At 49.7% G+C, this 24,969-nt stretch overlaps 1 pseudogene; it reads right to left on the reverse strand.

The window, feature by feature from the left end:
* Window positions 1–6,214: 6,214 nt before the first annotated feature.
* LOC134912402 (5S ribosomal RNA) lies at window positions 6,215–6,332 on the reverse strand (annotated as a pseudogene).
* Between the last annotated feature and the right edge of the window lie 18,637 nt (window positions 6,333–24,969).

Raw genomic sequence — 24,969 nt, forward strand, 5'->3', positions numbered from 1 at the left:
CCCAAGCACTGGACTGATTTGTGGCAGACAGGCACAGCACCCACTTGTATGGCAGACAGAGCACCCAGTGATTTATTATGGAGCACAGCCCAAGCACAGGACTGATTTGTGGCAGACAGGCACAGCACCCACTTGTATGGCAGACAGAGCACCCAGTGATTTATTATGGAGCACAGCCCAAGCACAGGACTGATTTGTGGCAGACAGGCACAGCACCCACTTGTATGGCAGACAGAGCACCCAGTGATTTATTATGGAGCACAGCCCAAGCACAGGACTGATTTGTGGCAGACAGGCACAGCACCCACTTGTATGGCAGACAGAGCACCCAGTGACTTATTATGGAGCACAGCCCAAGCACAGGACTGATTTGTGGCAGACAGGCACAGCACCCACTTGTATGGCAGACAGAGCACCCAGTGACTTATTATGGCAACACAGCCTCAGCGCTGGACCGATTTGTGGCAGACAGACGCAGCACCCACTTGTATGGCAGACACTGTCGATCTTCAGACCGGATCCCAGTGAAATATATGTGGTATTGAAATACCAAAAATTCTCTCTACTCACACCTTAACCACCAAACAATTGCAAAAAATGACAAGTATCAATAGTGCCTTTTAGTTAGTATCATAATTTCTATATTGAATCTCTGTGTGGAGTTTGTATGAACTCTTCATCAGCACATTATCAATCACAAGGAAAAAGATTTTTTTAAACATATAGGCAACATTGAGCCAGGTACATGTTGGAAGTTAGTATGAGAGATGTATTTGAAAAATATTAATACTTCACAATTAGCTGCTGCAGCTGATATTCCCGTGTGCATGATGGATAAATTGCCCTGCACATACGGCTCATGGGGGTCATTCTGACCCGATCGCTGCTGCTGACCAGCCCCTGCGGGCCGTGTAGTAATGAGTAGCTCCCGGCCAGCACGCTAAAGCTGCGCTGGCCGGGAGCTACTCCTGAAGTACAAAAGCATCTCCGCTGTGCAATACTTTTGCACTTCTGCAGGGGGGGGCGTAACTGACCTGCGGGGCGGACTGGCCCTGTGCTGGGCATCCCCCGCATGTCTCTGTTCCTGATCGTAGCCCTGCAAAATTTTGCAGGGCTACGATCAACTCGGAATGACACCCCATAGCTGCAATTTTGTTAGCAGATGGGCAAAACCATGGGGGTCATGCAGGCCTGATTGCACGCTAGGTTGTTTTGCTGAGCTGCGATCAGGACATAACTGCGCATGTGTGTGCCCCGCAATACGCAGGCGCGTCGCACAGGTACAAAGTGGATCGTTGCTGAGCAATGGATTTAATGAATAATCCATTCGCACAGACAATCGCAAGGAGATTGACTGGAAGAAAACATTTGTGGATGTCAACTGACCATTTTCTGGGAGTGTTTGGAAAAACGCAGGTGTGTCAATGCGTTTGCAGGGTGGGTGTCTGATGTAAATTCGGGGCAAACACTTTAGCCTGTTCGTGTCCGGAATTGACATCAGACACCCGCCCTGCAAATGCTTGGACACGCCTGCGTTTTTCCAAACACTCCCAGAAAGCGTTCAGTTGCCACCCACAAATGCCCTCTTCCTGTCAATCTCCTTGCGATCTGCTGTGCGAATCGATTCTTCGTTAAATCCATTGCTCAGCAATGATCCGCTTTGTACCCGTACGACGCACATGCGCATTGAGGTGCATACGCATGTGCAGTTTCGACCTGATCGCACCGCTGTAAAACAACCTAGCGTGCGATCATTTCGGAATGACCCCCATGGTTTTGCCCATTTGCAAATAAAATGCTGCTAGAATCAGGTCTGAACTACTCCCTCTAGAATCTCTTTATCAGACTTTCTGCTTGCTCAGTTTCTGAAAATGCCACCTGCTGTCTGAAAAGTGGTACTGCACTATATTTCAGAGGAGATACACATGGCTTGCCGTCTATATCTTAAGAGGAAATCTTATCTCGTGCCATGAACGGCAGGCCATGATACTTTTTTCAGAAAGGTAATAGTGGACACATCTGTAGCAGGCCTACGTGTATCCGCAGGCGCGGGGCGCCTATCCCCAACCCTAAAGTGCTAACGAAAGACCAGGCGGGGTTCACCAGCCCGCGTAGCCTAGAACGGAAGGAAAATGCCCGCAAAGGCAGGAGACATGGCCGCCCAGGAAAACCATCCTGGGCGCACAGGAAAACCATCAAACCGTCTACCAGGGACACACCCGCTGTAACCAACCTACTGAAAAAACACCAGGACGCAGCAGAGCCCCAAACGAGGAAGGAGCCAACGCATGCCCAGTCCGAGTAGCCAACCCGCCTGGACAATGCACCCGCCAGAAGACGGGCATGAGGGAACCTTATGACGCCACCCCCGGAACCCACTCGCGGCACTCATCAAACTGCAAAAGAGACAAAGCATCCGCCAACCCATTCCGACTCCGGAGCGGGATGGTAAAACTGCACCGCAGCAGCCACGCAGATGTCGCAACAGCCGCAAAGCCTGGGGGGACCGTAGAGAACAAGGAGGAGGAGGCCACAACAATCTCCCCGTAAAAACTATAGGAATGAAGACCAAATCCACCCAAACATCTCTGATCCCGCGGGAAGGGAAACTGAGGTACGCTACCTGGTCGACCCCGCAGGGGCCTTTAGTATTCTTGCAAACTATGCCACCCATGGGGATAAACCTGCTCGCCAAAGGAGAGGAGCTAACAACTGTACCCGCTTAAACCGAACTTCGCGTTACCCCCAGCAGCCGTTAATAAAACCCCAAAAGTGTAGGAACCTTGTCAGTGGGGAGGCGACAGCAGCCCGCAATTGTGCCCAGCGCCAACCCCTGAAACCTCAGGCAACCGGTAGGGCCCTAACCGCGTACCGGGGCAACGTGATCCCCCAGGACCCTGACAAAGACCTGGCCACCTACAGAAGGATGGTTGCAAACCAAAATGCCTCCCAGACCCATGAAGAGAAAATAGTCCCTGTAGCGAGAAACACCAAAGGGGCCGGATCCGGACAGTACGAGCCAACGCAAGAAAGTGCAGAATTTCTCAAAAAAGGCACATGAGACAGAAAAACTCAGGGCACCAACCTGTCAGCATAAAAACAGGCCCCTAATCGAGGCCCGAAAAATTGGTGGTGATAGGGACGCAGGGGAAGCGGCGCAAACACGACCCAACGTATAAGTTAACCAAAAGGAGGTACCCGGCCCATATTCACGGAACCAAAATGCAGAGTCCCTAAAAGACTAATCTCACCCCGCACGCGGTCTCGGAAATGGAGCATGAAAAGAAAAACCCCCTGAAGATACAACAAATGTAGGCTAAGGCGGCACTAGCCCGGGGTCCCTGGCACCAACCCACAGGGAAGAAGCACAAGCCGGGAAGAGAGGAAAAAACGGCATAGGGCCCACACGAGCCCCAAGCCGGTTCGGCGACCACCCTCCGCAGGACCTGATGCGGGGAAGCGTGCGCGGACTTACAACCTATGGTGTACTAGCCCTTGCCATAAGCGAAACCCCCCCCCCCCCCTACCAGGGAGTGCGAAACAGAAACGCCAACTGCGAGGGTCCCGCGGTCTGGGACCCCACTGTGCGGTCCGGCCTGCCGGGCGACCCCCAAACACAACCCCAATTGACGTTACCCCCCGAACCCGATGGACTTCACGTCGTAATCACCCCAAGCGTAAACCTCGGATTTAAGTAGCGTGCGCTAACACAAATACTGCACCATGCAAGGATGTTAGGCAGGTCGCTACCCGGTGCAACCATCCGCAAAACCCAATGCCCCCGCCTTCCCTCTCCGCGAACCACAGGGGGGTCAGAGGGGACCGAAGCCATCGCCGCCGTCCCATTCCGAGACACATAACGCCTCACGCCGTGCAATGAGCCTAGCCCACCAACGCGGGCGCCAAGGAGAGCCAGAGGAACACTACAGAGGTTAAAAGGAATACTGTAACAATAAGGAAAAACAACAGCATGCTCACCGATGTCTGAAGGACCTGGAACACCACCAGCCGCCTCCACCGCCACCGACCGCGGCGGTGCGTCTTCCGTTGCCGCTGTAGCCGCGTCCCTCCTCAGACTCCGGTTCCTCCGCGCCGAAACCCTGACACCCACGGACCCGCCGACACCTGCGCAGACAAAACAGAGGGGACAACAAGCGCAGGAAGCGCCCGCGCTTCGACCACGCAACAGGAGGCACAGGCGGGGGGGGGCAGGTCACACGCTGCAAACCGGAGGGAGGCGGGACAGCGGGTCAAGGTGACGGGGCCCCCCGCATGGCAGGGAGGAAATTGCTGCAGAAGGGCAGACAGGACCCGCGGGGCGTCCCCAATGGTATAGGACGAAAGCCATGGGGGGGGGGGGAATAACCCTAAAGGAAAAACCTAGGAGGCACAGTGGGAGGGGGCCAGGCAGGTGGAACGATGCCGCCATAGGAGCTGCGCTGCCACCACCCTCACCGTACGAAACCTGTGCATACGGGGGCCCCTACAAGCAGGGAAACGGGGAGGGCGGAGGACAGAACAGCCCGACCTGAAAAACGGGGGGGGGGGGGCAACATGCAGGTGAAAAAACCCCGACTAGCCCGGCGGACGGGGCCCGGAAAGGGAGCCGCCCTCCGCACCCGCGGTCACCAGCGGAAACCCGCCCGCAAACCCCAGGGCGCCCCGGCCATCAGACCACCCCACACCCAGTGGGGGACCCTCCCCAACAGAAACAATAAATAAAATTAAAATAAATAACAAACTAGCCCCCACCACATGGGGGAGCACACGGACAGCACCACTGTAGCACTGTCCACACCACCCCCAGATGCCTGCCTCGTGGCCTGCGGCATGGCACAAGGAGGCACAGCGGGAGGCAGCAGGGTAATGGCCTCACCATAATTGGCAAAGGGAAAAATGGCCCCTGGTCCTCCCACGCTACGCTGGAGAGGGTGGAAATGACGGGTATGTCCCTCCAGCAGCCAGGCACCCGCAGGGGAGATGGCTGGTGACATACCCCTCTGCCCGCTGACCATCGCGCCGCCCTCGGACCCGCTACCCGGGTCCCTCAATACCAGGCCAGCAGAGGAGGGAGCACTGGAGGACGGGGCCCAGACCCCGGCGTGCGCTGCACTAAACGCTGCGTCGACTGCCGGACGCGGCTGCTGCTGGGGAGGTCCGGCCGCCCGCGGAGAGCACGACCTGTGCTCCGGAGGGCAGCGCAGAAGAGGGTGAAACCACCTGCACCCGAGGCAGGCATTACCCGGCCACCGGGAGTGGGCGCAAGGCCGTAGCCAGGCGAAGGGGAGGAGGGGCGGAGCCACGCGGACGGGGCATACTCGGAGCTGCTGGACGGGAGGCAAAGCAACGTGGAAAGCTGGAGGTGGGGGACGGGACCCCTACGCAGAGTGCTGTAAATGGGGGAAGGAAGCACAAAATGCAGCAGCCAGGTGCGCTGGTGCAAAGCAATGGGAAAGGGAGGTAACAAACAGAAGCAAATCAAATCAACAACAGCAGGTGCAGAGGAGTAATAAGTGATTCCTGCTACTCACTCATTCCAAAATGGCAAGAGGAAGTCTGAGTCACATGACCATGGCTTATATATTATTCCAAGACCAACCCCTAAACCCTTGATGGACAGCCCTATAATCCTATAGGAAAATACCCAAGAACACACTGATCTGCCTAGCAACTGCTTAGTCACAAACAACCAATCACAAAAAATTGGGCTCTTATATGGCTTCAGGCTTATGCAGCCTTCAGCTTATCAACTGGTGGTGCACCCAGAAGTCAGTAATTGCTTACTGTGAACCTTGTGTACAAGAAAAAGAAAGTAGACTTATCTGTGGGCGCACTCCTATGAAGAAATAATGAAATCTATGTTAGATTGCAAAATTAAGACTTAACTTTTAATTTAGATAGTTAAAAAAATTATAATAAATCTCCTAAGACAAATTGACAAGACAAATACAGTACAAATAATTAAAAAGCGGTTGGCAATAGAAGCATGTATAATAGATATTCGGAATTATGAAATAAATGTATCAATCAGGATACATGCAATATAATCCTGTGGAAAAAGAAGATACTATCCAGATGTATACTATAAAGAGCTGATGTAATAATTCCAATATCTCAAACCATAGAGATTTTATATGGGATGACTCTAATAGTAAGGTGAGAGAAGTAGTGTGAATCTGCTGTCAATGTTAGACAGGAGTTTTTCCTAATTCTGAACCTACTGCACCAGGTATTCCCTGGTGGTCACCCACCGGGTACTAGCCTGGCCCTCAACTGTTTGGCTTCCAAGATCGGATGGTATTGGGCATGGACAGTGAGGTATGATAGTAGGTTATAAATATTTGTGTGTAACCATCTCCTGAATCATTGATGAGAGTTCAGAAAAAATGTCCAAAGAGGGACAGTAAGATGGATCTGCTTTTGGTGTTAGATGATGGACACTAATCCTACCAGCTGGAGAGCTGCCGTGGGTGGGTCCTTCAAATCACCAATGAGAGTCCTGAAAAAGAGAATTCGGGTATAGAAAAGGCAAATCCCTGGTTTGAATAATCTAATATTCTATATTCCCTACCACATGTACACTCACACACATTTATACAAGGGTTAATTTTGTTTGTTTGCCAATTAGTCTACCAGTATATTTTTAGATTGTGGGAGGTAACCAGAGTACTTGAAGGATACCCATGCGAGCACGGGGAGAATATACAAAGTCCACACAGTTATGCCGATGGTGGGAATTGAACCCATCACCTCAGTGCTGTGAGGCAGTAGTGCTCAGCATTACACCGTCCGTACTGCCCCAAAATAAGAAAGTATTATTGTTATAATGCCACAAGGGTTTTGTAGCACCTTAGCAAAGGGGGTCATTCCGACCTGATTGCTCACTGCCGTTTTTACGAAGAATACATTCGCACAGCCGATTGCAAAGAGATTGACAGGAAGAGGGCGTTTATGGGTGTCAACTGACCATTTTCTGGGAGTGTTTGGAAAAAAATACAGGTGTGTCCAGGCATTTGCAGGGCGGGTGTCTGACGTCAATTCCGGGACCAAAAAGACTGAAGTGATCGCAAGGGCTGAGTAAGCCCAGACCTACTCAGAAACTGCACAAAATGTTTTTGCAGAGCTCGGCTGCACACACGTTCGCCATAGGCGTGCGCAGCTAATTTTATTAGGGGGTGCACCGCAGGAGGGGCGTGTCTAGCACCGCCTTTTGGGCGTGTCTAGCACCGCCCAGGGACATGTCTAGCACTATTTTACATTCTCTCAGTAAAATCACATGGCTTAATTTAATTTCTCCCTAGTTCCTAATAATAAAGTAGATATAATACACTCCAGAGAAATAAAATGATATATAATAGTGCGACCACCGGCCGGAACTGACTGTCCGGTAAGGCACAACCTTGAGTCCTAGCTGCCGCTGCACCCTATCGCTGCTTACACTTCCCTAACCTATCCCTGACCCAGAGGCAGAACTAGAGGGTTGTGCGCATAGGTGCATATGCACCCCTCACCTCTTGCACCCCGTAAGCACCTACACCCTAAGTTTGAGTGGGACATTCTGAAAAATACAGGAGATATAGGGGGCCGAACATTTGAGTTTTAATATAACACAAGTACAGTTTAAAATATACACATGTGCCATCACAGCCACATCTGCCTCTTTCTATGCCATCAGACCCCTCCTCTGTAAGACACCAGCATTTGTCACACATGTCCCCATGCTCACCAGCTACTGACAGTAGTGCCAATTATTCACATTGTGCCACACAGTATGAGCCAAAATTCACATTACGCCACACGGTATGAGACGAAATCCACATTACGCAACACAGTATGATCCAAATTCACCTTACGCCATACGGTATGAGACGAAATTCATTTTATGCCACATGGTATGAGCCAAAATTCACATTATGCCACACGGTATGAGCCGAAATGCACATTATGTCACACGGTGTGAGCCAAAATTCACATTATGCTACACGGTATGAGCCGAAATTGATATTATGCCACATGGTATGAGCCAAAATTCACATTTTGCCACACAGTATGAGCCAAAATTCATATTATGCCACACAGTATGAGCCAAATTCACATTATGCCACACAGTATGAGCCAAAATTCACATTATGCGACACAGTATGAGCCAAAATTCATATTATGCGACACAGTATGAGCCAAAATCACATTATGCCAAAGGTATGAGCCACATTCATATTATGCCACACGGAATGAGCTGAAATTCATATTATGCAACACAGTATGAGCCAAATTCACATTATGCCCCACATTATGAGCCAAATTCACATTATGCCACACTGTATTAGTCGAAATTCATATTATGCCACACAGTATGAGCCAAATTCACATTATGCCACACACTATGAGCCAAAATTCATATTATGCCACACAGTATGAGCCAAAATCACATTATTACACACGGTATGAGCCACATTCTCATTATGCCACACAGTATGAGCCGAAATTCACATTATGTCACATGGTATGAGCCGAACTTCATACTATGCCACATTGTATGAGCAAAAATTCACATTATGCCACACGGTATGAGCCGAAATTCATATTATGCCACACAGTAGGCATAATGGTAGACAGTGGTAGAAGTAAATGACTGCAGGTCAGGTGGCACCTCGACCCCCGAGAGAGAAAGGGGGAGAGAGAGAGACACCCCTCCAGAAGAGAGGGGTGAGGGAAAAGGAGAGAGGGAGAGAAAAGGAGGGAGAAAGAGGGGGGATAGGATACGGAGAAGGAGAGAGACAGAGGGGCCCATTTATCAAAACATATTTCCGGCTATGTCCCCGAAAAACACCCGTTTTGGGGGGTTAGCCGCAAGTATTGTTTCCCTAGTATGTATAAAGGAGGGATCGCAGCAGGTATTGGAGATACCTACAGTGATCCCTCCATTTCCGCCCGCAGCTGCATCCACCATAGATTTCTATGGGGGGATGCAATGCTGCCCAATGTACCAATTTCGGGAATGCAAAGCATGCCCAATGTACAGTATTAATATCGGGAATTCGCATTCCCGATATTGTTCCCTGCAGCTACTGCAATATTTGACTGCAGTAGCTCATTGTAGCCTACAGATCGGGGAGAGTAGATCCGGCTGGGTTCCCCGAGAACCTTCCGCTAGAAATGCCTAAGTGCATCGCGGTCACCCGAAGGGATCGCATATTGCAATGCGATCCTGGGCGGTAAGATCCCGCCCAGATCACATTCAATATGTAATCCATGATAAATGGGCCCCATAGAAAGAGAGGGAGGGAGAGAGAGCGGAGAGAGACATATCTCTATATGGATATCTAGGTGGAGGGAGAGTGGGGGAGAGAGGGAAAGATAGGTAGAGAGGGGGGACGAGAGAGGGGAAGGGAAAGATATTTATAGCAGTTTCTTATATAGCGCAGCATTTTCCATTGCGCATTCAATTAGATAGGGAGAGAGAGAGATTTAATGAGAATGGAAATATAGTGAAAATATTCTGGCACTTACCACACCGTCTCTGTGTCACTTGCCTCATGAGAGGGGAGGGTACCCACAGCTGCTGTGTGGAATTGGCAGTCTTGCAGTCTGTGCATGGTTGCCTCCTCCTGCCGCTCTTCTGTCATGCTGCGGTTCCAGTCACGACTGTTCCAGCCGGGAGCAGTGTTACTAATGCTCATCATGGATCATGTATGGCTGCTACAGCAGAGATAGAAAGGGGGGAAGGGGGGGGGGGGGGTCAGAACCTCGGGGCCCCTCAGAACACGGGTGTACTCTTTGCACCCCTATTTTTTCGGGTCTGCTGACACACACAAACACATACACACACTCTAATACACGGACACAGAAACCTTACCTTCTCCTTCCTGGCTGGGCTTCATGGGATGGCTGCTGTTAGATATCCACCTGCACCAGCAGGAGAAGGCAGGGCTGCACACAGATCGTCGAGCCCAGGGAAAGTTGGGGGTGTGGCCTAATCACGGACCCCCCGTGGCCACGCCCACGTTTAGAGAAAACCCTTCCAGAGCAACATGAACTGCCTATCCGGGCCAGAGGGAGAGGAGGTGCACGGGCACGGCACGGCACCTCAGTCAGTGCAGGCAGAGCAGCAAGCTGGGCTCGGCGGCGGACCACAGCGATCACTACTCCGCTGTGCTGGAGACAGCGTGGCGTGTGGGGGGTGCCGCACATTAGGGGGTGCCTGTGCGCACCAGGCACCCCCCGTGCGCACGCCTATGACGTTCGCACACTTGCAAAGCGAAAATACACTCCCCTGTAGACGGCGACTATGCATTTGCACGGCTGCTAAAAGTAACGAGCGAGCGATCAACTCGGATTGACCCCCAAAGTACATAAATAAGTTAGCAGAACAAGAAAACAGTGACTTATAGTACAATATAGGCAGGGCCGGTTTAAGGGCCACCTGGGCCTGGAGCTAAAAAATTGTCAATGGTCTATACTGAGAAGGAGATGAGTTGTGACCAATGCTGTGTGGGTGTGGCTAGAGCCATGTGTACACCCCCTACACTATGTGCCCCAATGTCTCCCTAGATTCATAAACATAGAAAAATTGGATAATTTTGTGAGAAAACTTTAAATACTATTTTAATACTTCTGATTTTTCGATTGTTTGGCAAGACGTGCCATTGGTCATCATCTCGCTGCCAGCATGATGGGCCTATTTTTATGTGGAGGCCTGGAGCTGGAGCTCCATCCGCCATATTGTTACTCTGGCCATGAATGTAGGATCTATAAACATGTCTGCATCAGGGGATATGACACTCCAGTAAGCAGCAGGACGGAAGCAACCAAGAGTTACAGTAGGTGCTGTTGTGGAGAGAATGGAGTAGGTGATGGTATAAGTAAAGTAAGGAAAAGCGCCTGAGGAAAGAAGGCCCTGCTCATGAGAGCGTACATTTCTGAAGGGGAGAGATGAGATGCATATTGGGCCTGAGTGATGTCTGTATGCACATGCTTTAGCAAGTGCGATTTCTGCTGCGGGGTACACTGGGCTCCACAAGGATGGACAATGGGGTGTAGAGTAGGATCTTGATCCGAGGCACCAACAGGCTCAAAGCTTTGACTGTTTCCAGAATGCACAGCGCCGCCTCCTCTATGACCCCGCCTCCCTGCACAGGAGCTCAGTTTTGTAGTTGGTGCTGCAGTAAGCAGGCACTTAAAAGAGGGGCTGCTCCATGCAGCCCTAAGAAGAGCTTTTTTATGAAGAAAAAGTGAAGACTTCAAGGGCAGCAGCGGTGGTAAATGTCAGAAGACATTCACTGCTGCAGCTCCAGCTCTCCCAAGCGGCGCTGTACACTCCCGAGCCCTGGTTGCCGGGTAACTACAGCAGGAGGCTCCGGTTTTCTTCACGTCAGGCACACACGAAGGGGGCTCTCCGGGATCCCGTGGCCGCGCTTCAGGAGGTGGTGAGTGGACCCCGCTTGCTGGACCCGGTCTTTATCGCGGCGCGGTCAGTGGGAGGCGGGCCGCTGGCGGTGGACACTGTGGCAGTACAGGCGATCCCACTAGATCACCAGGGCATGGGCGCAGGTCAGGTTTTCTCTCTAAACCAGTTTAATAAAGCCCACAGTACCCGGTGGTTTTGCCAGCAGGGGGATAAGGCTTAGACCTGAAGCCCCTCCCCCAGCCCCAGGGCACCATTTCCTGCAAATGTTCCCGCCCTGGAGCTGCATATATGTCTCTCCCTCACTCCCTGCCATTATCCCTCAGCTTCACTGTTCCTGGGACTGCTTGGGCAAATCCTCCTGTATAAAGCCGCCTGGTTGTCAGTGCTGTGACTTTACATGACACTTAAGTATTCTACCTGCCTTTTTAGACAGTGATAGTTAAGAAAGAGTGCATTTAGTCAGGGTTTTCTAGTACAATTACCCTGTGATATACATCCAGTTCTTACTGTGTAGTGTTATATCTATTGACTATATAGCTATATATATAAGCTAGTCCAGTGCAGTATTATTGTTAGTAATAACCTCTGCATTGTACAAACTGTGACTATCTGTATGTGCATTTGATAGCTGAGTGGTGTCCATTTCGTGTCTTTCACTCAACTTGCTATCCCTATATTCTATAACCTGAGAGGGTTTGGTGCGTCCGGTTTTATATTGATATAGGATTTTCACAAAGATATACTTTATTACATATTTTTCTCTGTGATTTAGTCACCATATCTCTCCTTTATCTCTGCTAGTGCTGACTACACTGCGCAGGGGTTTGGGTAAGAGGTATTGTGCTGCTGCCAATTGTACTGTGTTACCTGATACTACAAGTTATATCATGTCTGCTTGTGAGGGTAACGGTTCTGGGGCTGAACACACTGCCGGTGATGCTGAAGCCACAGATCCCTATGAGGGGAATATAGCAGCTGTGGGCTCTGGTTCTGGGGGCTCCTTGCCCCCCAGTGGGACTGTGGCAACGGAGGCACATAATGACCCACCGTTGGCCGCTTTTTCCACGCTTCTGCATACGCTAGTTCATAAACTAACACCCCCTGTGGGACCCCCAATGCCGGTACAACCGTATGTGGTCCCTGCAGCTAACCCAACGTGGGCAGACGATTTATCTGCTCAATTGAAGAAGTTGAACCAGTCCCTGACTACTAAAAAGTCTGACCATCGCTCGCCTAAGCCCAAGGGGTCCTCTAAGTGAGCGCTTGTCTCCTCACAATCCACTGCTGTCACTGACACCTCGTCTGATGAAGACGGCACTTACACTGACCCCACAGGTTCTGACTCAGATACGGCTGATGGGGAGGGTAGTTCACATGTGGATGTTCCTGATCTTTTGGAGGCTATTAAGTTAATTCTACAGATTACGGATGATCCCGAGCCATCGGTCCCTCCTAAGAAACCTGATAGGTTCAAGCGTCAGAGGGTGGTTAAACAAGTTTTACCTCACTCTGATCACCTAGTGGAAATACGTCAGGAACCCTGGGAAAACCCGGGTACGAAGTTTGTGCCTCAAAAGAAGATGCTGGCTCGCTATCCCCTCGCGCCAGAGCTGTCTAAGAATTGGGAAACGCCTCCTCCAGTGGACTCATGTGGCTAGGATGGTGGTTTCCTCAGCTCTGCCTGTCACTACCGTCACGTCTCTTAAAGAGCCTACGGATAAACGTGTGGAGGGTTGTCTGAAAGCGATTTACACCCTCACGGGTGCTGCACAAAGGCCCACTATTGCAGCTACATGGGCTGCAGAGGCTATTGAAGCATGAGCCTTGGAGTTAGAAGCTGAAATCTCCTCTGACCATGCTAGACAATGCTTGTCATATATTGTCATAGCTTCTCGCTATATTAAAGTGGCGGCTTCTGATGCCGGTATCCTAGCAGCCAAGGCCTCTACTACGTCAGTCCTGGCTCGCCGGATATTGTGGCTGAGATCCTGGTCTGTGGATCTGGACTCTAGAAAAACTACTATTCTCCGCTGTTTCTAGTCCCGAAACCGAATGGGTCCTCCCGGCCCATTCTCAACCTCAAGGCATTGAACAGGTTTGTGAAGGTTTCCAAGTTCCGTATGGAAACCCTTCGCTCTATAGTTCTGGCCTTGGAACCAGGATGCTTACCTGCATATTCCTATAGCAGCGTCACATCAGCAATACCTGAGGTTTGCTATTGGCAACCTCCATTACCAGTTTCGGGCGTTACCTTTTGGTTTAACAATGGCTCCGCGAGTCTTCACCAAAGTAATGACGGTGGTGACGGTGGTACTCCGCTGTCAAGGGGTCAGGATACTGCCGTGTCTGGACGACTTGTTAATCCTGGCAAATTCCCCAGAACTTCTCCTTAATCATCTGGATATGACGATCTGGTTTCTACAAGCCCACGGGTGGCTCATCAACTGGAAGAAATCCTCCCTGATCCCTGCTCAGAGCATGGTGCATCTGGGAGCGCTATTGGACACTTACAACCAGAGGTTATTCTTGTGCCAGGAGAAGGTTCTGAAGCTTCAGGACAGGATTCGTTGCTTCCTTTCTCGTCCGCAAGTGTCGATACATTCGGCGATGCAGGTGCTGGGCCTCATGGTATCAGCATTCGACATGGTGGAGTATGCTCAATTCCATTCTCGCCTTCTCCAGAGGCTGATTCTAGCCAAGTGGGACAGCCTGCCTAACCGGATCAGGTCTCAAATGATCTCATTGACTCCGGAGGTCCGTCTGTCGCTGCTCTGGTGGCTCCAGGACCAACAGTTGTGCAGGGGCTGTCCCTTCTGGATATCCAACTGGGTCCTGTTGACAGATGCCAGTCTAAGAGGTTGGGGCACGGTGCTGGAGCAACACTCCCTTCAGGGTCGGTGGACCAAGGAGGAATCTCTCCTCTCGATCAACATTCTGGAATTGCGGGCGGTCTTCAATGCATTGAACCTGGCCCAGCATTTAATTCAGAACCGTCCTGTTCAAGTACAGTCGGACAACGCCACCACAGTGGCTTACATAAATCATCAAGGCGGCACTCGAAGCCGTTTGGCAATGAAGGAAGTCTCACGGATTCTACATTGGGCGGAACGCCATCTGCCGGCCATATCGGCAATCTTCATTCCGGTAGTCCTGAATTGGGAAGCGCACTTTCTCAGTTGTCAGGACGTGCATGCCGTGGAAAAGTGGGGGTCTTCCAGACGTAGATCTGATGGCGTCTCTACACAATCACAAGGTTCCAGTCTTCGGAGCAAGGACAAGTGATCCTCAAGCAGCATTCGTGGATGCGCTGGAGGTGCCGTGGAGCTTTCGGCTGCCGTACGTGTTCCCTCCGGTGTCACTCCTGCCCAGGGTAATTCGGAAGTTCAAGCAAGAAAAAGGAATTCTGCTTCTCATAGCTCCAGCTTGGCCCAGACGGCACTGGTTCTCAGACCTGCAGGGCCTATCGTCAGAGCGTCAAATTCTACTTCCACAACGCCCAGACCTCCTCGTTCAGGGCCCCTGTGTCTACTAGGACCTAGCCCAGCTGTCTTTGAAGGCATGGCTCTTAAAGCTTCCGTCTTGAGGGCTAAGGGTTTTTCTGAAGAGGTCATTAAAACTATGTTGCGGGCCCGGAAACCGGCTTCTGCTCGGATTTACCATAGGGTCTGGCATTCCTACTTTGGTGCGCATCTAACAATTATGATGCTTCCAAGTTTAGTACAACCAAACTTTTGGCTTTTCTGCAGCAGGGCCTGGATTTAAGCCTGCGTCTGGCCTCCCTCAAGGTTCATATTTCTGCCTTGTCGGTGTGGTTTCAGAGAAAAATTGCGACTTTACCTTATGTTCATACTTTCACTCGGGGTGTGTTGCGTATCCAACCTCCCTATGTCCCGCCTGTGGCTCCTTGAGACTTGTCAGTGATTTTGGAGGCGTTGCAGGAGCCTCCGTTTGAACCCCTTGGTTTAGCGGACCTTAAGTGGCTTTCCTTTAAGGAGGTGTTCTTGCTGGCTATTGCCTCTGCTAGAAGAGTGTCGGATTTGGGTGCCTTGTCTTGTAGTTCTCCATATCTGATTTTTCACCGTGACCGGTGGTTCTTAGGACTCGTCCCGGATATTTACCTAAGGTGGTTTCTTCGTTCCACCTTAATCAGGAGATTGTGGTTCTGGCCTTTGTCTCTCCTGATTTGTCTCCCAAAGAGCGGTCTTTGGATGTGGTACGGGCTCTCCGTATCCATGTGAAGAGAACTGCTTCTATTCGAAAATCTGATTCTCTCTTTGTTTTGTTTGGATTTCACAAACGTGGCTGGCCTGCTCACAAGCAGACCCTGGCCAGGTGGATTAGAATGGTGATTGCACATGCTTATGTGAAGCAAAAAAATGGTGAACTGCTCAATCAGATAGTGATGTCACTCAGGTGCTAAAAGGGAGGGGTAATTCTGTGAAGGAAAAAACAATGGTTCCCTAATGCACACTGAGTGAATAATATTCCTACATAATAGTCAGATAATACGGAGATCTTGGTTGCGTATATCTGCAGATATAGGGTTAAGCCCCCAGGCCGATCGACAAGGCCTCTCCGTCACTGGGGGTCCCTAATATTAGGTATGGGTCCGGGGTGCAGGACCCCATAATGTCGGCACAGGTCGGCTACCCCAGGTCAGCACACAGGTGAGAGTTAATAGGGTTAATAAGAAGCACAGAAGTGCTATGTGAGTGGTGTGATTAAAATAATACAAAAATATATACAAAGTGATAGGGAAACTCATAAGTGTTAATAAAGTGTTAGGGTGTGCCGACCTGAAGCAGCCCAGCGATACCGACACAGGGGCCACCACACCCCACACCCACCCCATAAATAATTCCAAATATGTCTGGGTTGAATTCCCAGTGTAAGGCCACATGGTAATGGCTCCTACAGCATCTGAGAGCCAGCTTACCTGGGGATACCCCTGACTTCCCCCTATGGCAGTCTAGAGTCAGCAATCCCTCCTAATGCTGACCCGTTCATGCCTCTCAATACAATGCAAAAAAATGGTGAACTGCTCAATCAGATAGTGATGTCACTCAGGTGCTAAAAGGGAGGGGTAATTCTGTGAAGGAAAAAACAATGGTTCCCTAATGCACACTGAGTGAATAATATTCCTACATAATAGTCAGATAATACGGAGATCTTGGTTGCGTATATCTGCAGATATAGGGTTAAGCCCCCAGGCCGATCGACAAGGCCTCTCCGTCACTGGGGGTCCCTAATATTAGGTATGGGTCCAGGGTGCAGGACCCCATAATGTCGGCACAGGTCGGCTACCCCAGGTCAGCACACAGGTGAGAGTTAATAGGGTTAATAAGAAGCACAGAAGTGCTATGTGAGTGGTGTGATTAAAATAATACAAAAATATATACAAAGTGATAGGGAAACTCATAAGTGTTAATAAAGTGTTAGGGTGTGCCGACCTGAAGCAGCCCAGCGATACCGACACAGGGGCCACCACACCCCACACCCACCCCATAAATAATTCCAAATATGTCTGGGTTGAATTCCCAGTGTAAGGCCACATGGTAATGGCTCCTACAGCATCTGAGAGCCAGCTTACCTGGGGATACCCCTGACTTCCCCCTATGGCAGTCTAGAGTCAGCAATCCCTCCTAATGCTGACCCGTTCATGCCTCTCAATACAATGCAAAAAAATGGTGAACTGCTCAATCAGATAGTGATGTCACTCAGGTGCTAAAAGGGAGGGGTAATTCTGTGAAGGAAAAAACAATGGTTCCCTAATGCACACTGAGTGAATAATATTCCTACATAATAGTCAGATAATACGGAGATCTTGGTTGCGTATATCTGCAGATATAGGGTTAAGCCCCCAGGCCGATCGACAAGGCCTCTCCGTCACTGGGGGTCCCTAATATTAGGTATGGGTCCAGGGTGCAGGACCCCATAATGTCGGCACAGGTCGGCTACCCCAGGTCAGCACACAGGTGAGAGTTAATAGGGTTAATAAGAAGCACAGAAGTGCTATGTGAGTGGTGTGATTAAAATAATACAAAAATATATACAAAGTGATAGGGAAACTCATAAGTGTTAATAAAGTGTTAGGGTGTGCCGACCTGAAGCAGCCCAGCGATACCGACACAGGGGCCACCACACCCCACACCCACCCCATAAATAATTCCAAATATGTCTGGGTTGAATTCCCAGTGTAAGGCCACATGGTAATGGCTCCTACAGCATCTGAGAGCCAGCTTACCTGGGGATACCCCTGACTTCCCCCTATGGCAGTCTAGAGTCAGCAATCCCTCCTAATGCTGACCCGTTCATGCCTCTCAATACAATGCAAAAAAATGGTGAACTGCTCAATCAGATAGTGATGTCACTCAGGTGCTAAAAGGGAGGGGTAATTCTGTGAAGGAAAAAACAATGGTTCCCTAATGCACACTGAGTGAATAATATTCCTACATAATAGTCAGATAATACGGAGATCTTGGTTGCGTATATCTGCAGATATAGGGTTAAGCCCCCAGGCCGATCGACAAGGCCTCTCCGTCACTGGGGGTCCCTAATATTAGGTATGGGTCCGGGGTGCAGGACCCCATAATGTCGGCACAGGTCGGCTACCCCAGGTCAGCACACAGGTGAGAGTTAATAGGGTTAATAAGAAGCACAGAAGTGCTATGTGAGTGGTGTGATTAAAATAATACAAAAATATATACAAAGTGATAGGGAAACTCATAAGTGTTAATAAAGTGTTAGGGTGTGCCGACCTGAAGCAGCCCAGCGATACCGACACAGGGGCCACCACACCCCACACCCACCCCATAAATAATTCCAAATATGTCTGGGTTGAATTCCCAGTGTAAGGCCACATGGTAATGGCTCCTACAGCATCTGAGAGCCAGCTTACCTGGGGATACCCCTGACTTCCCCCTATGGCAGTCTAGAGTCAGCAATCCCTCCTAATGCTGACCCGTTATTTTAATCACACCACTCACATAGCACTTCTGTGCTTCTTATTAACCCTATTAACTCTCACCTGTGTGCTGACCTGGGGTAGCCGACCTGTGCCGACATTATGGGGTCCTGCACCCCGGACCCATACCTAATATTAGGGACCCCCAGTGACGGAGAGGCCTTGTCGATCGGCCTGGGGGCTTAACCCTATATCTGCAGATATACGCAACCAAGATCTCCGTATTATCTGACTATTATGTAGGAATATTATTCACTCAGTGTGCATTAGGGAACCATTGTTTTTTCCTTCACAGAATTACCCCTCCCTTTTAGCACCTGAGTGACATCACTATCTGATTGAGCAGTTCACCATTTTTTTGCATTGTATTGAGAGGCATGAACGGGTCAGCATTAGGAGGGATTGCTGACTCTAGACTGCCATAGGGGGAAGTCAGGGGTATCCCCAGGTAAGCTGGCTCTCAGATGCTGTAGGAGCCATTACCATGTGGCCTTACACTGGGAATTCAACCCAGACATATTTGGAATTATTTATGGGGTGGGTGTGGGGTGTGGTGGCCCCTGTGTCGGTATCGCTGGGCTGCTTCAGGTCGGCACACCCTAACACTTTATTAACACTTATGAGTTTCCCTATCACTTTGTATATATTTTTGTATTATTTTAATCACACCACTCACATAGCACTTCTGTGCTTCTTATTAACCCTATTAACTCTCACCTGTGTGCTGACCTGGGGTAGCCGACCTGTGCCGACATTATGGGGTCCTGCACCCCGGACCCATACCTAATATTAGGGACCCCCAGTGACGGAGAGGCCTTGTCGATCGGCCTGGGGGCTTAACCCTATATCTGCAGATATACGCAACCAAGATCTCCGTATTATCTGACTATTATGTAGGAATATTATTCACTCAGTGTGCATTAGGGAACCATTGTTTTTTCCTTCACAGAATTACCCCTCCCTTTTAGCACCTGAGTGACATCACTATCTGATTGAGCAGTTCACCATTTTTTTGCATTGTATTGAGAGGCATGAACGGGTCAGCATTAGGAGGGATTGCTGACTCTAGACTGCCATAGGGGGAAGTCAGGGGTATCCCCAGGTAAGCTGGCTCTCAGATGCTGTAGGAGCCATTACCATGTGGCCTTACACTGGGAATTCAACCCAGACATATTTGGAATTATTTATGGGGTGGGTGTGGGGTGTGGTGGCCCCTGTGTCGGTATCGCTGGGCTGCTTCAGGTCGGCACACCCTAACACTTTATTAACACTTATGAGTTTCCCTATCACTTTGTATATATTTTTGTATTATTTTAATCACACCACTCACATAGCACTTCTGTGCTTCTTATTAACCCTATTAACTCTCACCTGTGTGCTGACCTGGGGTAGCCGACCTGTGCCGACATTATGGGGTCCTGCACCCCGGACCCATACCTAATATTAGGGACCCCCAGTGACGGAGAGGCCTTGTCGATCGGCCTGGGGGCTTAACCCTATATCTGCAGATATACGCAACCAAGATCTCCGTATTATCTGACTATTATGTAGGAATATTATTCACTCAGTGTGCATTAGGGAACCATTGTTTTTTCCTTCACAGAATTACCCCTCCCTTTTAGCACCTGAGTGACATCACTATCTGATTGAGCAGTTCACCATTTTTTTGCATTGTATTGAGAGGCATGAACGGGTCAGCATTAGGAGGGATTGCTGACTCTAGACTGCCATAGGGGGAAGTCAGGGGTATCCCCAGGTAAGCTGGCTCTCAGATGCTGTAGGAGCCATTACCATGTGGCCTTACACTGGGAATTCAACCCAGACATATTTGGAATTATTTATGGGGTGGGTGTGGGGTGTGGTGGCCCCTGTGTCGGTATCGCTGGGCTGCTTCAGGTCGGCACACCCTAACACTTTATTAACACTTATGAGTTTCCCTATCACTTTGTATATATTTTTGTATTATTTTAATCACATCACTCACATAGCACTTCTGTGCTTCTTATTAACCCTATTAACTCTCACCTGTGTGCTGACCTGGGGTAGCCGACCTGTGCCGACATTATGGGGTCCTGCACCCCGGACCCATACCTAATATTAGGGACCCCCAGTGACGGAGAGGCCTTGTCGATCGGCCTGGGGGCTTAACCCTATATCTGCAGATATACGCAACCAAGATCTCCGTATTATCTGACTATTATGTAGGAATATTATTCACTCAGTGTGCATTAGGGAACCATTGTTTTTTCCTTCACAGAATTACCCCTCCCTTTTAGCACCTGAGTGACATCACTATCTGATTGAGCAGTTCACCATTTTTTTGCATTGTATTGAGAGGCATGAACGGGTCAGCATTAGGAGGGATTGCTGACTCTAGACTGCCATAGGGGGAAGTCAGGGGTATCCCCAGGTAAGCTGGCTCTCAGATGCTGTAGGAGCCATTACCATGTGGCCTTACACTGGGAATTCAACCCAGACATATTTGGAATTATTTATGGGGTGGGTGTGGGGTGTGGTGGCCCCTGTGTCGGTATCGCTGGGCTGCTTCAGGTCGGCACACCCTAACACTTTATTAACACTTATGAGTTTCCCTATCACTTTGTATATATTTTTGTATTATTTTAATCACACCACTCACATAGCACTTCTGTGCTTCTTATTAACCCTATTAACTCTCACCTGTGTGCTGACCTGGGGTAGCCGACCTGTGCCGACATTATGGGGTCCTGCACCCCAGACCCATACCTAATATTAGGGACCCCCAGTGACGGAGAGGCCTTGTCGATCGGCCTGGGGGCTTAACCCTATATCTGCAGATATACGCAACCAAGATCTCCGTATTATCTGACTATTATGTAGGAATATTATTCACTCAGTGTGCATTAGGGAACCATTGTTTTTTCCTTCACAGAATTACCCCTCCCTTTTAGCACCTGAGTGACATCACTATCTGATTGAGCAGTTCACCATTTTTTTGCATTGTATTGAGAGGCATGAGCGGGTCAGCATTAGGAGGGATTGCTGACTCTAGACTGCCATAGGGGGAAGTCAGGGGTATCCCCAGGTAAGCTGGCTCTCAGATGCTGTAGGAGCCATTACCATGTGGCCTTACACTGGGAATTCAACCCAGACATATTTGGAATTATTTATGGGGTGGGTGTGGGGTGTGGTGGCCCCTGTGTCGGTATCGCTGGGCTGCTTCAGGTCGGCACACCCTAACACTTTATTAACACTTATGAGTTTCCCTATCACTTTGTATATATTTTTGTATTATTTTAATCACACCACTCACATAGCACTTCTGTGCTTCTTATTAACCCTATTAACTCTCACCTGTGTGCTGACCTGGGGTAGCCGACCTGTGCCGACATTATGGGGTCCTGCACCCCGGACCCATACCTAATATTAGGGACCCCCAGTGACGGAGAGGCCTTGTCGATCGGCCTGGGGGCTTAACCCTATATCTGCAGATATACGCAACCAAGATCTCCGTATTATCTGACTATTATGTAGGAATATTATTCACTCAGTGTGCATTAGGGAACCATTGTTTTTTCCTTCACAGAATTACCCCTCCCTTTTAGCACCTGAGTGACATCACTATCTGATTGAGCAGTTCACCATTTTTTTGCATTGTATTGAGAGGCATGAACGGGTCAGCATTAGGAGGGATTGCTGACTCTAGACTGCCATAGGGGGAAGTCAGGGGTATCCCCAGGTAAGCTGGCTCTCAGATGCTGTAGGAGCCATTACCATGTGGCCTTACACTGGGAATTCAACCCAGACATATTTGGAATTATTTATGGGGTGGGTGTGGGGTGTGGTGGCCCCTGTGTCGGTATCGCTGGGCTGCTTCAGGTCGGCACACCCTAACACTTTATTAACACTTATGAGTTTCCCTATCACTTTGTATATATTTTTGTATTATTTTAATCACACCACTCACATAGCACTTCTGTGCTTCTTATTAACCCTATTAACTCTCACCTGTGTGCTGACCTGGGGTAGCCGACCTGTGCCGACATTATGGGGTCCTGCACCCCGGACCCATACCTAATATTAGGGACCCCCAGTGACGGAGAGGCCTTGTCGATCGGCCTGGGGGCTTAACCCTATATCTGCAGATATACGCAACCAAGATCTCCGTATTATCTGACTATTATGTAGGAATATTATTCACTCAGTGTGCATTAGGGAACCATTGTTTTTTCCTTCACAGAATTACCCCTCCCTTTTAGCACCTGAGTGACATCACTATCTGATTGAGCAGTTCACCATTTTTTTGCATTGTATTGAGAGGCATGAACGGGTCAGCATTAGGAGGGATTGCTGACTCTAGACTGCCATAGGGGGAAGTCAGGGGTATCCCCAGGTAAGCTGGCTCTCAGATGCTGTAGGAGCCATTACCATGTGGCCTTACACTGGGAATTCAACCCAGACATATTTGGAATTATTTATGGGGTGGGTGTGGGGTGTGGTGGCCCCTGTGTCGGTATCGCTGGGCTGCTTCAGGTCGGCACACCCTAACACTTTATTAACACTTATGAGTTTCCCTATCACTTTGTATATATTTTTGTATTATTTTAATCACACCACTCACATAGCACTTCTGTGCTTCTTATTAACCCTATTAACTCTCACCTGTGTGCTGACCTGGGGTAGCCGACCTGTGCCGACATTATGGGGTCCTGCACCCCGGACCCATACCTAATATTAGGGACCCCCAGTGACGGAGAGGCCTTGTCGATCGGCCTGGGGGCTTAACCCTATATCTGCAGATATACGCAACCAAGATCTCCGTATTATCTGACTATTATGTAGGAATATTATTCACTCAGTGTGCATTAGGGAACCATTGTTTTTTCCTTCACATGCTTATGTGAAGGCTGGTCTGTTTGCTCCTGCTCACATTACGGCCCATTCTATTTGGTCTGTTGGACCTTCTTGGATGGCCCAACGTGGTGCGACCCTTGAACAATTGTGCAAGGCGGCTACGTGGTCCTCCGGGAACACGTTCATAAGGTTCTATGCCTTCGATACTGCGGCTTCCCAGGATCCTTCCTTTGGATGCCGGGTTCTTGTTCCCGCTACAGTGCATCCCCTCCCATAAGGAAGTGCTTTAGGACATCCCCATTTTCCATCCTTGTGGAGCCCAGTGTACCCCGCAGCAGAAAACGAGTTTTATGGTAAGAACTTACCGTTGTTAAAACTCTTTCTGCGAGGTACACTGGGCTACACAAGGCGCCCACCCTGACGCACTTAGCTTCTTCGGGTTGGTATGGCATTAGCCGCTGACACTTCTCTTGTCGTGAGAGTGTGGTGTTTGTGGCTACTAACCGTTGTCGTCTCTTTTCCTGCTACTGCATTGAGCTGGTTAACTAAAAACTGAGCTACTGTGCAGGAAGGCGAGGTTATAGAGGAGGTGGCGCTGTGCATTCTGGGAACAGTCAAAGCTTTGAGCCTGTTGGTGCCTCGGATCAAGATCCTACTCTGCACCCCATTGTCCATCCTTGTGAAGCCCAGTGTACCTCGCAGAAAGAGTTTTAACAACGGTAAGTTCTTACCATAAAACTCGTTTTTCTAGGCTACAGAATTGCTAAAGTTAGAAAGAGAAACTGCTACAAAGGAACATCGGCTGTAAGGGTAGACTTATGGCTACATAGACTGGCCACGGCAGTAGCGATGCTGGCACCATGTTTCTCTACGTACATAATCGCAGCTGATGGTAGATACACACCCAAAAAATAGCCTTGGCATGCCTGCATTTTTGCTTCCCCAAACGGTCCCTTACTGTTAATACTCTGGAGGCGCGTTCACGAAGGTACCTTGGAGTGTGCGCAGTGCGATCGCAGCACATGCTCAGTTAACTGATAATTGCTCCATTGCAAAAAAAACAGCATTGCATAAAAAAACATAAATACAGCCCATTGAAATGGCAACTCAGTCTACCATTGTTAGCTAATCTTCTGGTATGTATTGGATGCTGTGTTATGACCTAATGACAATGGGTCAGTTGTACATATTGAGATCATTCTTTATTAGCAGTTTATTCCCTCAGCTGACAGCGCCATTTCTCATTTATTTATCCCATTGCTGTGGCCACTGTGCCTGCTATCTGTCTGTGTACGGTCTATTTACTAAGCCTTGGATGGAGATAAAGTCGACGGAGATAAAGTACCAGCCATAGGCGTCGGAACGGGGGGGGGGGGGGGCAAGGGGGCAGCTTGACCCCCTCAAACATGATCGAGGCGCAGGCGCTGGGGAGCGCTTCCTTCCGCATCCCCGTAAGCGGCTACAACTTTAAAAGCAATGTGCTGCCGCAGGCAGGGTGCGGGGCCCCTTCTGTACTGCCCGGCTGTCTCTTCACTGGTGATGTATTACTGGGAGGAAGCGTGGCTGTGGTCCCGGAATGCATCACCAAACAAGAGACAGCCGGCCAGTACAGAAGGGGCACTGCACCCTGCCTGCAGCAGCACACTACTTTAAAAGCCGCCCACGGGGATACTGAGGTAAGCGCTTCCCCGCACTGATGAAGGGGGGGGGGGGGGGTTGAAGGAGAGGAGACCGGCACCACGGGAGGTGGAGGGGGAGGGGGGAG

This window comes from Pseudophryne corroboree, chromosome 4, assembly GCF_028390025.1.
Source record: "Pseudophryne corroboree isolate aPseCor3 chromosome 4, aPseCor3.hap2, whole genome shotgun sequence".
Lineage (NCBI taxonomy): Eukaryota > Metazoa > Chordata > Amphibia > Anura > Myobatrachidae > Pseudophryne > Pseudophryne corroboree.